The 13829-nt window shown below is 49.2% G+C and overlaps 1 pseudogene; it reads right to left on the bottom strand.

Annotated features, from left to right (window-relative positions):
• Positions 1-3177: 3177 nt before the first annotated feature.
• Positions 3178-3616, bottom strand: LOC127755705 (PLAT domain-containing protein 1-like; annotated as a pseudogene).
• Between the last annotated feature and the right edge of the window lie 10213 nt (positions 3617-13829).

Here is a 13829-nt window from a genome sequence, read left to right on the forward strand (position 1 = left end):
GCAATTATCCAAATGCTCCTTTTAGATTTGCACATAATTTTTTGCCACTTTTACGAGATGCCTTCTTAACTATTTGCCACTTTTGCCCACGTGGCATGCCAACATGGCAACGGAGGGTAGAAACCGGTGTGGGACCCACTAGTCAGCCTCTCCTCTCTCTCCTTCCTCTCTCCCTTCGGTCCGATGTGGCAACGGATGAGGCAGAGTGGCAGTGCCGGCGGAGGTCGAAGCAGAGCGGCGACGGACAGGCTCCTCGCGGAGGCGAGCGGCGGCGGCGGAAGAGGAGGTGTAGCGACGATGAACGGGCTTCTCGCGGAAACGGAGAAGGCGGAACGGCGGCGTCGGTGGAGAAGGAGTAGTAGCAGCGGCATTGGTGGAGGAGAAGGCATAGCGGCGGCGGACGGGCTCCTCACGACGGCCTAGGAGGCGTAGCGGCGGCGCCGACGGAGGAGCGCTGACGGAGGAGCGCCGCCGGAGGAGGAGGCGTGGTGGCGGCGCCGACGGAGGAGGAGGTGTGGCGGCGGTTAAATTTCCCCCACCACGGTGCTCGCCGACCATGCCCTCCATGACATCCTCTGCCGCCTCCCTCCGCCCAACCTCATCTGCGCCGCCCTCGTCTGCAACCGCAGGCGCTGTGCGCTGCTGCCTCCTCCTCCGCTCGCCCCCACTGCCCGTCCACGCCGCCGTCACACGCTCCCACCTCGTCGACGTCTTCACTCCCATGACGACCGGCGCATCTCGCCGGGGGCTCATCCTAGCTGGCGACTGCGAGGAGCCCGTCCGCCGCCGCTCTGCCTCGTTCTCCACCGGCGCCGTCGCTCTGCCTCGTCCTTCGCCACATCGGACCGGAGGGAGAGAAGAAGGAGAGAGAGGAGAGGCTGACAAGTGGGACCCAAACCGGTTTCTACCTTCCGTTGCTATGTTGGCATGCCACGTGAGTAAAAGTGGCAAATAGTTAAGAAGGCATCTCGTAAAAGTGGCAAAAAAAAATTATGTGCAAACCTAAAAGGGGCATTTGGATAATTGCCCAACCTAAAAGTGACAAATAGTTAAATTCCCCAATGGTAAACGGGCACAGGCGAAGTGGGCGCAAAATAATGTCGTCGGCACGTAAGTCTCCGTGTAGGCACACAGGGCGTGTACTTTTGATTCCCTCGTATTTGCGGTTGTGGCGACCCGGCGCGGTGTGAAGGGGTGATGACCCCTCCTGGCACGCACGATGCGTCGCGCGTGAGGTGCCATTGGAGGTGGTGGTGATGGTGGTGGTGGCCGGCTTGCTTGCTTGCTGAGCCCATCGTTTTGGTGGTATGGCACACGGCTTGCCTAAGTGTAGTGCTGCGGTTTCTTGGGCGGTGCGTGAGGCGTCGATGTGTTACCGCGCGGGAAGTCAAGCGCGGTCGTCGCGAATTGCAGCCACGAGTACGTGAACCCTTTGTTGCGCTGTGCAACGGTACGAGAAGACGATGAAGTCTTTGTGTGCGGCGGCGTCGCTGCAGCTCAGTGGGAGTAGGCAGTTGGGCATCGAGATGTACAGAGCGTTGCATGAAACGATGGCATGATGATCTTGCCGGTCATGTTTCAAGGATTGTGTGAAGCGGAGCGGCACACGAGTTGGCACAGCGCGACTCGCTTTGTCTTGGCGTGCTGGTGCCCGCGGCGTGGCGTGGCTCGCGATTGGGCTGCGCGAGCAGCGGGTGGGAGCAGGCGACGCGCATCGGCGCGTGCGTCCTGCCTGGTGGACTCGACCGCGATATCGGCCGATTGGCTGGTTGGGCCGCCTAGCCGAGGGAAGAAGAGGAGGAAAATTGGAAAAAGTACACCGAAGGTACCTCAACTTGTCATCGAGTTAAAGAATTGTCCCTCAACTGTAAAACCACATACAGCGTATCCCCCAACTTATAAAACCTATGCAAACTAGCTCCCTCAGCGGTTTTCACCTTGATTTTATCCGACGTGACGGCTGAGTCAGCGTGGGACCCACATTGGCCCCGCATGTTAGGATGCCACATCAGCACGCCGGCATATCCCTTCCTCTCCTTTTCTCCTCTCTCTCACACTCTTCTCTCTGGACGTAGGCCGGCCGGCGGTGGGGAGGCAGGGGCGAATCCCATGTGATTCATGGGTATTCACCTGAATACCCATAGAATTTTTTTTAAAAAATAACTATATATAGGTATGTCATGCATATATACATGAGAAATTATATGGAAGTGCAGCATGTATAGCCCAAATGAAAAGAAGCCCATTTATTCGCAGCAGACCATACATTCCTCCCCATCTTGGCCCAACGAATAGGCCCACTGGCCCAAAAACGAACAAAACCCTAGTCCCTATCCCCCGGTCAGCCAGTCCCCACCCCTTCTGTCATCCCAGCCCCAATCCGCCGCGCCCCCACTCATCCCCACCGACGGGCAACGGGGCATCGAGAGCTCGACGCTCGGCGGCGCCGGCCGCCGGCTCGGCGCGTCGCCAGAATCGCCACCAGCCTCATCTCTCTGGACCCTGGTCCCTGGGCCTGCTGCTGCGGAGGCAGCGCGGCCTGCGACGACGCTGCCGCCTCCTCGGGGACGGGCGACGCTGAGCAGCTGAGGTTCGCAAGGACGCGGCGCCGCTGCGGCGCATGGCGGCAGCCGGTTGCGGCGACGCACCCCCGCGTCGGCGCGTCCCCTTGGTCCCTAGACGGCTGGACAGTGGACTGGCACTGGTAAAATAAATCCTCTTGTCAAATTCCCCAAGCGATTGGCCATTGCTTAATTGCTATTGCTTAGAAGTTAAATTAGTCAGAAAATTGAACTGTAGGTCTTGAAATTTGAAAAATGAAGAAGAAGAAGACAATAGACCACAAAGGTCAACCAAGTCTCAGAAAGTAGCTTCCACCTCTGATCCAAAACCATTAACCAATGAGAGTGAAGTTCAGATCCCAGAAAATGCCCTTTCTAGTCCTATTCAGCTACTACTTGAAGCACCCAATGCCCATGATAGTGATATGTCCCCAAGTGTGCATTTGGAGATAGACATCTTGACTATTGTGCTACTATTTGTACCTTTAAGGCTTTAAACATGTCATTATCACTCCTGTATGATTTTCCCAGTCCAATTTTTTGAGTTCTGTATGATTTTTTTTCAACTTTGAATACCCTTTGCTCAAATCCTGGATCCGCCGCTGTGGAGAGGAGGTCACCGGCGTAAGGAGGTCCGACGGTCGGCAGGCGATGTGGCGGCGGCGCGCTCGTACTAGTCGTGCCCGGCGCCCATGAGCCCACCGCACCGCTCCAGGTCCCCAACAGCGAAGCCGCTGCTGTCCACCGCTGCGAGCTCCACGCCAATCGCCGCGTCCGTGCCGACCATCCAGATCCACCCGGTCTCCACGTACAGCGTGTACACGCACTCGTTCTTGTCGTTGTCCCCACCGGCAACCAGCTGGCCACGGCGCGGCAGCGCCGCCATGCCGTCCAGCGATCTCGATCCGGCGGCCTGCGCGCGCGTATGCAATTAACATGGTCAGATCAACTCACAGGTCACAGCAGAGCAGAGAGACGATACGAAAAGAAAATGCACGTACCAAGACCACCATGGAAACGAGCGAGGCGAAGTGCAAGAATCTGTCAGCAGCCATTGTCGTCAAAGACTTGAAGAACTCCATCTATTTGGACTTTTTTGGATTGGATGTGCCCTTTTGTGAGCTAAGCTGAAGAGTGTTGATATATTGGCAGTACCAGATCTAACAGTGACTTGTTAGATTTTCTTATAGAGATAACAGTTCGTGAACCTCAAGCTCCGCGCGCGTACGTGAACCTCGCCGGCAACCCGGGGATGAGGACCTCCTCGTCGTGGCCGTCGTCTTCTTCGCCCTGTTGGTCCTCGCTCACATACGACGCCTGCTGCGACGACAGCATCGGCAGCTTGAACCAGCTGCGGTTGCTGCCCAGCTGCAGCCGTGGCGCCGCCCTCCCCTTCTCCCGTGTCTCTGCCCCGCCGCGTCGCCGCCGCCGTATCGCCGGCTGGCCGTCGGACCTCCTCGCGCCGGCGACCTCCTCCCCACCGCGGGCTGGCCGGCCTGCCTAGTCTAGAGAGAAGAGTGTGTGAGAGAGAGTGGGGAGAAAGGAGAGGAACAGATAGGCCGGTGTGCTGACGTGGCATCCTGACATGTGAGGCCCACGTGGGTCCCATGCTGACTTAGCCATCACGTCGGATAAAACCGGAGTCAAAACCACTGAGGGACTTAGTTTGCATTGGTTTTGTAAGTTGTAGGATGCGCTGTATCGGTTTTATGGTTGGGGGACGATTTTGTAACTCGATGACAAGTTGAGGGACATTCGGTATACTGGGAGGCGATAGAAAATAAAAGAAAGGAATAAGTTTACCAGTAGTCCCTCAACTTTACATCGAGTTTGCATTATATCCCTAATCCCCTATACCAAAATCTTCACCCCTAACCTATATAAAACCGTGCAATTTTGGTCCCATGATAGTATGGATCTCTGCATTTGCTGACGTGGCATCGTAGTTAGTGAAAAAAATAAAAAAGTTGTGGGACCCAAATATAAGTGAAAAGAAAAAATGTGACACCCACATCTCTTCTTTCTTCTCTCCTCTCATCTCTTTTCCTCTTTTCTTCTCCTCTTCTCTTCAGCGATTTCAGAGAGGGGAGAGGCGGCTGGTGATCCCGACCGAGCTCCGCCGTCGCTGCCCTGAGCACATCATGATGGGAGGAGGGAAAGGGGGAGAGGTGGGGCAACCGGCATGAAATGGGGGAGGGGAGAGGCGTGGTGATGTGGACAGTGAGGCAATGGGGGATGTGGTGCGGAGCGGGCGGGCATTGCGAGTGGTGCCCCTGGTGGCGAGCTCCTGCGTGCTATGTACTTGCCGCATGGGTGGTGGCGTGGTAGGGAGCTGTTGATGCGAAAAACACACACTGGCCTTAGAGATTTGCATACTTTAGTGCAGGTCCTAAATCTTACTTTTAGGTTCAAGGCGTGCCAGTTGGTTTGATCCTACAACCAACAAGAAACATCGCAAACAAAGTTAAATCCATAAATGATAGCCGATCGGATGGGTTGCCGATAACGTATAGTTTATACTTTGGCGATGTGATATGGATCAGATCAGCAACGAAGTATGCAGCAAAGGAGGAGTTAAACCTGCTCTATCGGCTGTAGATATCAATAATATGTAATCTACACTTCGGAGTACGATTAAACCAAGTGATTGGGATAGATCAGTCAGGATACCAAGAGACATTATAAACCACTCAAGTTTAGAGATACTTCAAAGCGAAGATTATATATATTCACAGCATAGTCGATAGGCAAATCTGACGTGTAACTGCTAGTGCTCCGATACTACTTTATACTAATATATCAGTATATATCAAATATTCTAATCAAGAGTCAATCCAGTGTTAGGATAGCCTAACAGACTGACATCGAGCTTAATATATTTTATCCAAGTGAGATCCTAATATAAAAGGCAGATTCAGTATATCAAGAAAACAAGACAACTAAACCAAGTAAGATCGGCTGAAACCTCAATGCTATCCCTATTAGCTATCATGGAACAAGCTATATATTATGGTTCTAGATATTACTTAATAGATCAAACTCAACTGATTTAACATTAAGCATAAAGAGAAACACAAGATCTAAATAAGTTAATGAGAGCCTTTTCGGGATGGTAGGTATCCTATATAATCTAATTCAACGATGATATGAGGTCCCGTTGACTGTTTTCGATGATAGAGGCGGCTGACAATGTCACATAGAAAAGTCGATAAGCATACATGATAACTCGACGATTTGTGTAATCAGGACTAGAGTGTCGTAAAGATATAAGCACTAGTCCCGAGAACACAAGCCACCATAACAAGCTTTACCTCTTACCGGAGATCGAAACTAATGCAGCACAACTCGAAAGCAAGAACTCGTCAAAAACAAAGAAAAGAAAAGTAAATGGTGGCGATGCGCCGAGAGTGTACTGAACTTGATGTTTTTTGTTTACAGGGTCTCGGATCATATTTATACCCAAAATACATAGAATGTCCTTGCCGGAGATGACTCCACTTCTATTACAACTTGAAAATACGAACAAGTCCCTTAGGCAGACTCTTACTGAAAATATCTATAAGGAAACTACCAAAATATCCTAATTAATATATACAATTGCCTTCTTCGGACTCAATCCATACTTCGCAATACTTGTACAACACTTCGACCGATACCGACAATGATTCTATGATTATCTTGCCGAAATCGGCTACATCGGCTTCCCCGTATCCAATTCGGTGTCAGCCGATGCAGACAATAGCCGATGCGCACTCTGTTTCCGTGAATAACGATTTCCTCCCAAATCCGCTTTGGTTTTGACTTCAAATCTAATTTATGATTTACCAAACTTGGTCGTTAACAGGAGCCCAGCAAGCTCAAGCTCGCTCCACGTGCGCCACATCACCGGGGGCACGACGATGGGTGGGTGTGGGCGGTCCCGCTGCTGGACGCCAATGATAGCAACGATGGTCGAGATGAACACCTGGAAGCTCGTGGATGGCCGTGTCGCCCTGAGGCGGTCGTACTCGTCGCACATGTGGGCGAGCTCTTGCCGGAGGTGACCGACACTAGCAGGTCCTCGTCTAGGCCCTTGTCGACGAGGAGGTACCTGATCGCGGTGACGGCAATGGCAGAGACACTGGCTTTCTCTGCCTGTCGTGCCCTCAACTCGCGGAAGGGACCTCGTGCGGCACGACGAGGAAGGCGAGGGCGTCGGGAGGCGCCTCGTCGGGGCGGTCCAAGTCGTCATCCGGAGGCGGCAGGAGTGGCGGTGGATGCGCTCCCTATGCCGCAGACGCATAGGCCACGACGCCGATTGCGGCGCCGTCCCACGCCTCTCCCCTCCCCCATCTCCCGCTGGGCGCCTCTCTCCTCCCACTTTCTGTCACGTCCTGATAAATTCATCCCGAAATAAAAATCATTCTCTAAAAGGAATAATAGAATTAATTAAAATTCGAAAAGAAATTGGCAAACATTAACATGCGTACAAGAAAAATTCGAATGTGGCCCGAAGAATTTTTGTTAAATTCTCCTTGGTCTTAAAGGAGCACTCAAATTTTACTTGAATTTTCAGAACACTGGAAATAAATATTAAGCAACAACAACAATTATCAGAGTTTTAAAAAAAAGAAAACTAAAAATAATCCTCCTTCCTTCTTTAGGCCGAGTCTAGCCCAAAGTCTTCCCCTCTCTCTCTCTCCCTTAGCCCGCGGCCGAAGTCCCTCTCTCGTCCCTCCCTTTCCCCTCCTCTCCCGGGCCTCCCCTCCCCTCGGCCCAGCTCCCTCCTCTCCTCCTCCCGCCTGGGCCTGCCCCGGCCCAAGCCGAGCCACAGCCCTCCCGCGCACGCGCGCCGCACGCGCGTTGACCGTGCGCGTCCCGCGTGGGTCCCGCCTGTCAGGCATCCCTGACCTCCAGCCGCCGGCCTCCTTCCTCTCTCTCCTGTGAACCCTAGCACCGTTCCTCCCTCCAATCCGCTCGATTCAAATGGCTAATTCCAAAATTGATTAGGGGGAATTAAACCCCATTGATTCCTCTCTCTCTTTCCCCCTAATTTCCCCCTTGAATAGCACCATTAATCGCCCAGAACAGCCGCGCCATCCCCGGGCACCTTCCATGGCCGCCGGCCGCCATTCTCGGCGCCGTTCCGCCCTCTTCCGTGGCCGGCTCTCTTCCCTCCACTACAAAATGGAACCCCCTCTGTGCGTTCTCTCGTTTTTGCCTCTTCCTGAGCTCCCCCGTGGCCACCCCGCCTCTCCCCGCCGTCCACCTCTCTCTCCCGTGCCGCCGGCCACCTCCAGCCGCCTCTGCCGCCTCGCCCGTGTGCCGGCCGGCCGTGCCGTCGCCACCCGCAGCATCCCAGTCGCCTCCTCTCCCCCGGGCTGTCCTCCATTTAGCGCGGAGAGCACCGGAGGCGCGTTCCCGCTGCGTCCAGTGGCGTTGCCGCCACTGCACCATCTCCGGCCGGCTGCTGTTCATTGCCGGCACGCCGATCAACGTCGCTGTCCCCTTCGTCGACGTCGCAGCGTCGCCCTCCGCCCCGGCCTGCCCTCGGATTCACCGGAACACCGTCGTCCGCGCCGCCCCTCCTTCGGTCATGTCGGCACCCACTCCGGCAGCCCCTTCCGCCGTGCCAGTGCGCCAGCCGACGTCGCCGTCTCCACCTTCGGCATCGCAGCGGCAAGGTCGTCCTCGGCCTCGCCTCCCCTCCATCCGAACCCCGCCGGTCTTCGTCGTCGTCCTCCTGTCGTTCCCGGTAGTCGTGGTGTTCGTCCCTCCATCAAGCCGTGCTGTTCGTCGCCCGCCTTTCGTCAAGGTTGCTGCAGCCCCATCGTCGTCTTCGTCCTCAGCTCCGCATCGTCAAGCGTTGCGCCGGCCGCGTCTCGCCTTCGTCCAAGGATCGCCGCCGAAGTCGTTCCCTCGCCGTTTGCTTCCGTCGTCCCCGAGCCGTCTCCGTTCCCACACCTCGTCGCGTGGTGGTAAGGATCCCTCTCCCTCGCTGCCCCGTCCTCGTCCTTTCGGTGTCGCCCGTGCCCATTGTGCGGTTGTCGGCCCCCGGTACCCGTGTATCGGTGTCGGCAGTCGTTCATGTGTGCGTGTGGTGACCTGTTAGTGTGCCCACTCGGTAGCCGTGTGGTTTCCACGTGTGCAGCCCGCGTGGTGTCTACTGGAGTCCGTTTGTCGGCCACTTGCCTCGGTTGACACACGGGATCCGCTTCCGTCAACCCATGGACCGTCTCTGTGTACTCGGTCTACTGTGGTCCCTTAGGTTGACATGTGGGGTCAGCATGTCAACAGCGCAGCCTTCCTGTCTTTTCCGGGCTAGCGCTTACACATGTTTTATAGTTGCAAAGCCTAATTACAATAATCCGTAAATCTCCATGTAACAACATTAAACTTCGGATGACCATATCTTGGTCATACGAACTCTGAATCGAACCGTTCAAGTCTCTTAATGTTTGTTATAACCTAAAGAACCGTGTGCTTTCTTTTTATGTGTTGTTATTGCTTCTTTTTAGGCTTGTAGCTTTGCTTGTGTGCTTCGCGTAGCTTCTGTCGTTCTGGAGGTTCCCGAAGCGTGCTTCGCAGTCGTCGCCGAAGGTTCGGAAGGCTGTTCTCTCTGAGCAAGGCAAGTCGCATCACCCTTGAGCATATTGAATCCCAGTTTATAAAATTATTTTGATTTAAATTATTGCATTACCGCTTTACTTAAATTCCCGCGTTATCACTGTTTTATTTAGCCATGCCTATTTACCTTTGTTATGACCTTATTATTATTGCTATTGTTATTATTACCTTGTTCACCCTAGGATAAACAAAACCCCAACTAGTGGGTACTCTATTAATGGTTCCACTAGTATGAATTTAGGTAGATGCTTCGCTGATTAATTAGGCAACACTAGGTGGTTTTATAACTTTAGACTTTGGGAGTTCTCATATCATTTGGACACTATGGAATGGTTGGCTTGTGATGGAATTGAACACACACCTTCCCCCCCCCCCCCTCTATTCAAAACTCCCAAAATGATTTTAGGTTGGGCTCGAGGTGCATGGTTCTGCTAGTAGCACCTCGGCCACTATAAGGACCGGTCTTCGGGCCTCTGTTGCAAAGCACTACCGTACTAACCACATGTCTAATGGGTAAGGCTTAACTCAGTGCTAAGTCTAGTCCTGGCAAGAGTACACGGATGGAGATGGACGAAGTCAGGGCTCGATGGACATCTCTAGGGCAAATGAAGGCTACACGGACTGCGGCTCGGTAGTCGAGATGTCATGGCACAGGGCCGGTGTCCTGTTGCTAGGGGCTCAATCTTACCTACCTGTCTCGGGATTTCGGCCATAGGCGAGGTTGGGTCGGTGCTTTTGTCACGGCTAGGATGGGTAAAGGGGTTATATCACATCCTTTATGACGGGTTCCACGGCCGTGGAATGCGGAGTAAAGATATGTCTCGTGGGTAAAGATGTACACCTCTGATCAGAGTATAATCTATTCGAATAGCCGCGCCCTCAGTTGTGGGCAAGCCTAGCAATGTACCCAAGTTAGTGGTTTAATTCTTAAAACTTGCTTAACAACTAAAATGTGGAATGGTTGGCCTGGGTTGGCTTGGGATGAGCTGGGACCCAGGTCGGGTTGCCAGTTCGGTCTGAATCATCGTAGGCCTTGGGTTAAGGCAGGTCCGTGCGAGTTCACGGCCTTAATTAATAATACTGTGTAGCTCCGGATCGTCTTTATAAAATAGCTTTGGGCAACTAAGTGACTTTTAAATGCTGTTTACTGCAAAATTTAACCCCTATATTATTACCCCTTGTACCCCATTGCATTAATCATGCATCTCCCGGTGTGGCTTGCTGAGTACTGTGGTTGTACTCATTCTTGCTCTATCTCTCCCCCCTTCAGTAAGAGAAGCTTTGGAGAAGAAGTCCTAGGTGGAGTCCTGGCTTATACCTCAGTTGAGCGCCTGTGAAGATGGAGCCGTAGGCCCGCTAGTCTGCTGCTGTTTATTTTTGATTGTCAGGCCTGAAGCGCCTTTGTAATAATGTAAATATTATCGATATAATAAAGATGTGTCTTTTATATCATGTTTGTGTGGTGTACCCTGGCTTTTCCTGGGACGGGGATTAATACACTAGCGTTCGGGAAAATGCAAATTTTCTCGGTCGTGACACTTTCCCTCCTCCAGTTGCGAGGCACTCGAGACGGCGGTGGTGGCGGAGGCACTCCGTTTTCTTGTAGTGACCTCGGCCGGGCTTGCGGCCGCCTCTCCCCTCTGTGCCATCGCTAAAGAGAAGAGAAGAGAAGAGAAGAGAAGTAGAAAAGAGAATAGAGGAGAAAACAGGTAGTGGCGGCCTCTCCCCTCATTTGTTTGCCCTCAGGTACAAAATTGGAGTTCTCACAATTAGTTTTTTACACTTCTTCATTATTTTGATAAGGGAGTTTGAGTTCTTTTCCTTCATGTTTCTCTTTCGTTCTTTAGTCCATTTTTTCTCCATCCCTCATGATGTTGCTTCTCTTCCTTTTCCTAATCTTCCTCTAGCTCGCTGCTGCCCATTCCGATGACCATCCTCATGTCCTTCTAAGATGCATGTTTTCAACTGAAAAACATGTAATATCTTTTAGGTAAAGCATGGCACGCTAAATGAATCAATTTTTTTTCGAAACGCTAAATGAACTATAGTAGATTGAAGAGTACCGGAAACGCTAATTAGCGCAGACGCGCTAGCTAGCGATCTAGCGAGCGTTTTTGGCCCATGTTGTTCCGGCCCACCAGCGCACCAGCGAGGAAGCGGGTCTTTTTTTTCGCGGCACGTGCGCATGCATGATGACTAAGAGAAAAAAAATCGTGAAGAGGATTAAGAGAAAACGTGATTAGTTTAATTTTTACTTCCGATAATCACGCATTAGTTAACTTTTTTTCAGGAGGTTTTTTCTTCTTTTACTAAAAGTTTAAAAATCTCTACGTAAAATTTGAAACTTTCAACTTCAGTTTTGAAAACTTTCAACCCGAATTTCGAAAACTTTCAACCCGAATTTTTAAAACTTTCAAGTCAAAACTTTAAACTTTCAACTCAAATTTAAAAACTTCCAACTCAAACATGAAAGTTTTCAAATTTGACGTGAAAGTTTTAAAATTTTATGTTGAAAGTTTTCAAATCTGGGTTGAAAATTTTAAATTTGAATTGAAAGTTTCTATATCTAGGTTGAAAGTTTTCAAATCTGAGTTGAAAGTTTTTAAATCCGAGTTGAAAGTTTTGAAACCCGAGTTAAAAGTTTTCAAAATCTTGAGTTGAAAGTGTTCAAAATCTCGAATTGAAAGTTTTCAAACCCGAGTTAAAAGTTTTCAAAATCTCGAGTTGAAAGTTTTTAAACCATAGTGGAAAGTTTTTTCAAATTTGAGATGAAAAGTTGAAATTTTTCAAATTTTGGCTTCAAAAATTCAATTTTCGAGTTGAAAAGTTTTTAAATCTAGACTGAAAGTTTTCAAATTTTGACTTCACATATAGATTTGTTTTCAATCTGTTACTTAAAAATATGTTCTAGAAAAAAGTCTTATCTTAATTACCGTCGTTATCTAAAACTAACATGTTAGTTACGTTAGATATACTCGTCGAAAAAAATTCCACGGAAAAAAATCCACCGGCATACGCGATAAAAAAACCACGAAAAAAATGAAAATCCAAAAGTGAAAGAAAAGTAATAGAAAGAAAAAAAAAAAAGAAAACCTACCTAGGGCTGCGTGCGTGTTGCCGGCGCGCACGCGCCAACTAGGAAGCCCCGAAGAGTACCTATAGTTCAATCATCATCCGGTAAAGCATGGCACGCTACAGTTGGGACATACCATCAAAATGAGCATAGAGCTGAAGATACTAAAGAACCTGGACATTTTTGTTTACGAAAAATTGTAAAAACCACCCTACAAGTCACTTGAAGTTTCATATTTCATACTATAAGTCATTTTATTGTAAATACCTAGTTATCTACCTCAACTTAGTTTTGTTGAAAAACCGCACACATGCTTAACTGAATCAACCCGTTATCGTTGATGTAGAGTTATACCACTAGCTAAGTTAGTTGAGTTAATTTTGTCCAAGTGCTTGAATTAGATTTATTTTTCATGTTTGGTTGAACTTTATTTTTGCGCATATAGCGAAACTAAGTATCATAATGTTTAAGCTCTCACTGACAAAATGACTTATAAGGTGGAATATGAAACCTCAAGCGACTTATGAGGTGGTTTTCGTTTTTGTATTTTCCCTTGTTTTTTTTTAAAGTTGCAACTAAGCATAGGAAGAACTACAGGAAAAAATGTACAAAATTTTTGACAGGAGCAGAAGGCCTAATGCACATACGGCAAAATAATGAATTTTGACAGGATCTGGACCAAGAATTGTTAGACTACTCTACAGGGGACAAATAGTTAATACTCCTGCTTTTACCACGGTTTGCTATTCTACATTGTTCTATTATACTCCCTCCATCCCAAAAATAGAGCTATTTATGAAGTTCAAGTTTATTTCTCCATCCACCCCTCATCTCAACCAACGAGAGTCATCCACTAGTACAGAAAACATTTTCCTGTGCGATCAAAATCGATTTTTCCGTACGGAGGTAACGCCCGTCTGCACCTATGTGTCTGCGAAAATCAACTTTATTTTCTGCGAAAAATCAACTTTATCTCGTGCGGGCGGCCCAGCCGCGCAGGATCGGTCGGGTTAAGTGGACCACACGAGATATCTCCTATTTAATTCTTCACAGCTTTCTCATCTCAGTCATTCACAATCTTCCACCACCATTCAATTTTACCTGCTTGCTTAGTTCCAATGAAACCATCTAAAATCCATCTAAAATTTCTTACATTTTAGGATAGGGAGAATATGGTTTAAGTTTTTATATAAGACGTAGATAGTTTGTCGGTTGGTTAACAGACAGTCGTACAATCACTAAATGCAAACCTAAAACAAATAATTATACATACAACCTATTGCACTAGTTGTCATATATCATCTCAGAGTCTAATCATGACAAAAAACTATGAGCATCACTACGGTACTTTATTGGTAGTACTCTCTATCCTATATATATTATATTATAGGTCTAGTTATACTCGGCACGGTATCCAAAACTAATGGTTGACTTATAATTTTCCATATATAATAAGTTCTCTAACAACAAAACAACAACCATATGAAAATAAATTTAAATGTCAATCTAACTGATAGTTTTTTTAGCAAATATAAATTCAGCTTATATTATAATAAAATTTCATCAAATGTTTTCAAAGTTAAATCTAA

The sequence above is a fragment of the Oryza glaberrima genome, chromosome 11, assembly GCF_000147395.1.
Source record: "Oryza glaberrima chromosome 11, OglaRS2, whole genome shotgun sequence".
Taxonomy (NCBI): Eukaryota; Viridiplantae; Streptophyta; class Magnoliopsida; order Poales; family Poaceae; genus Oryza; species Oryza glaberrima.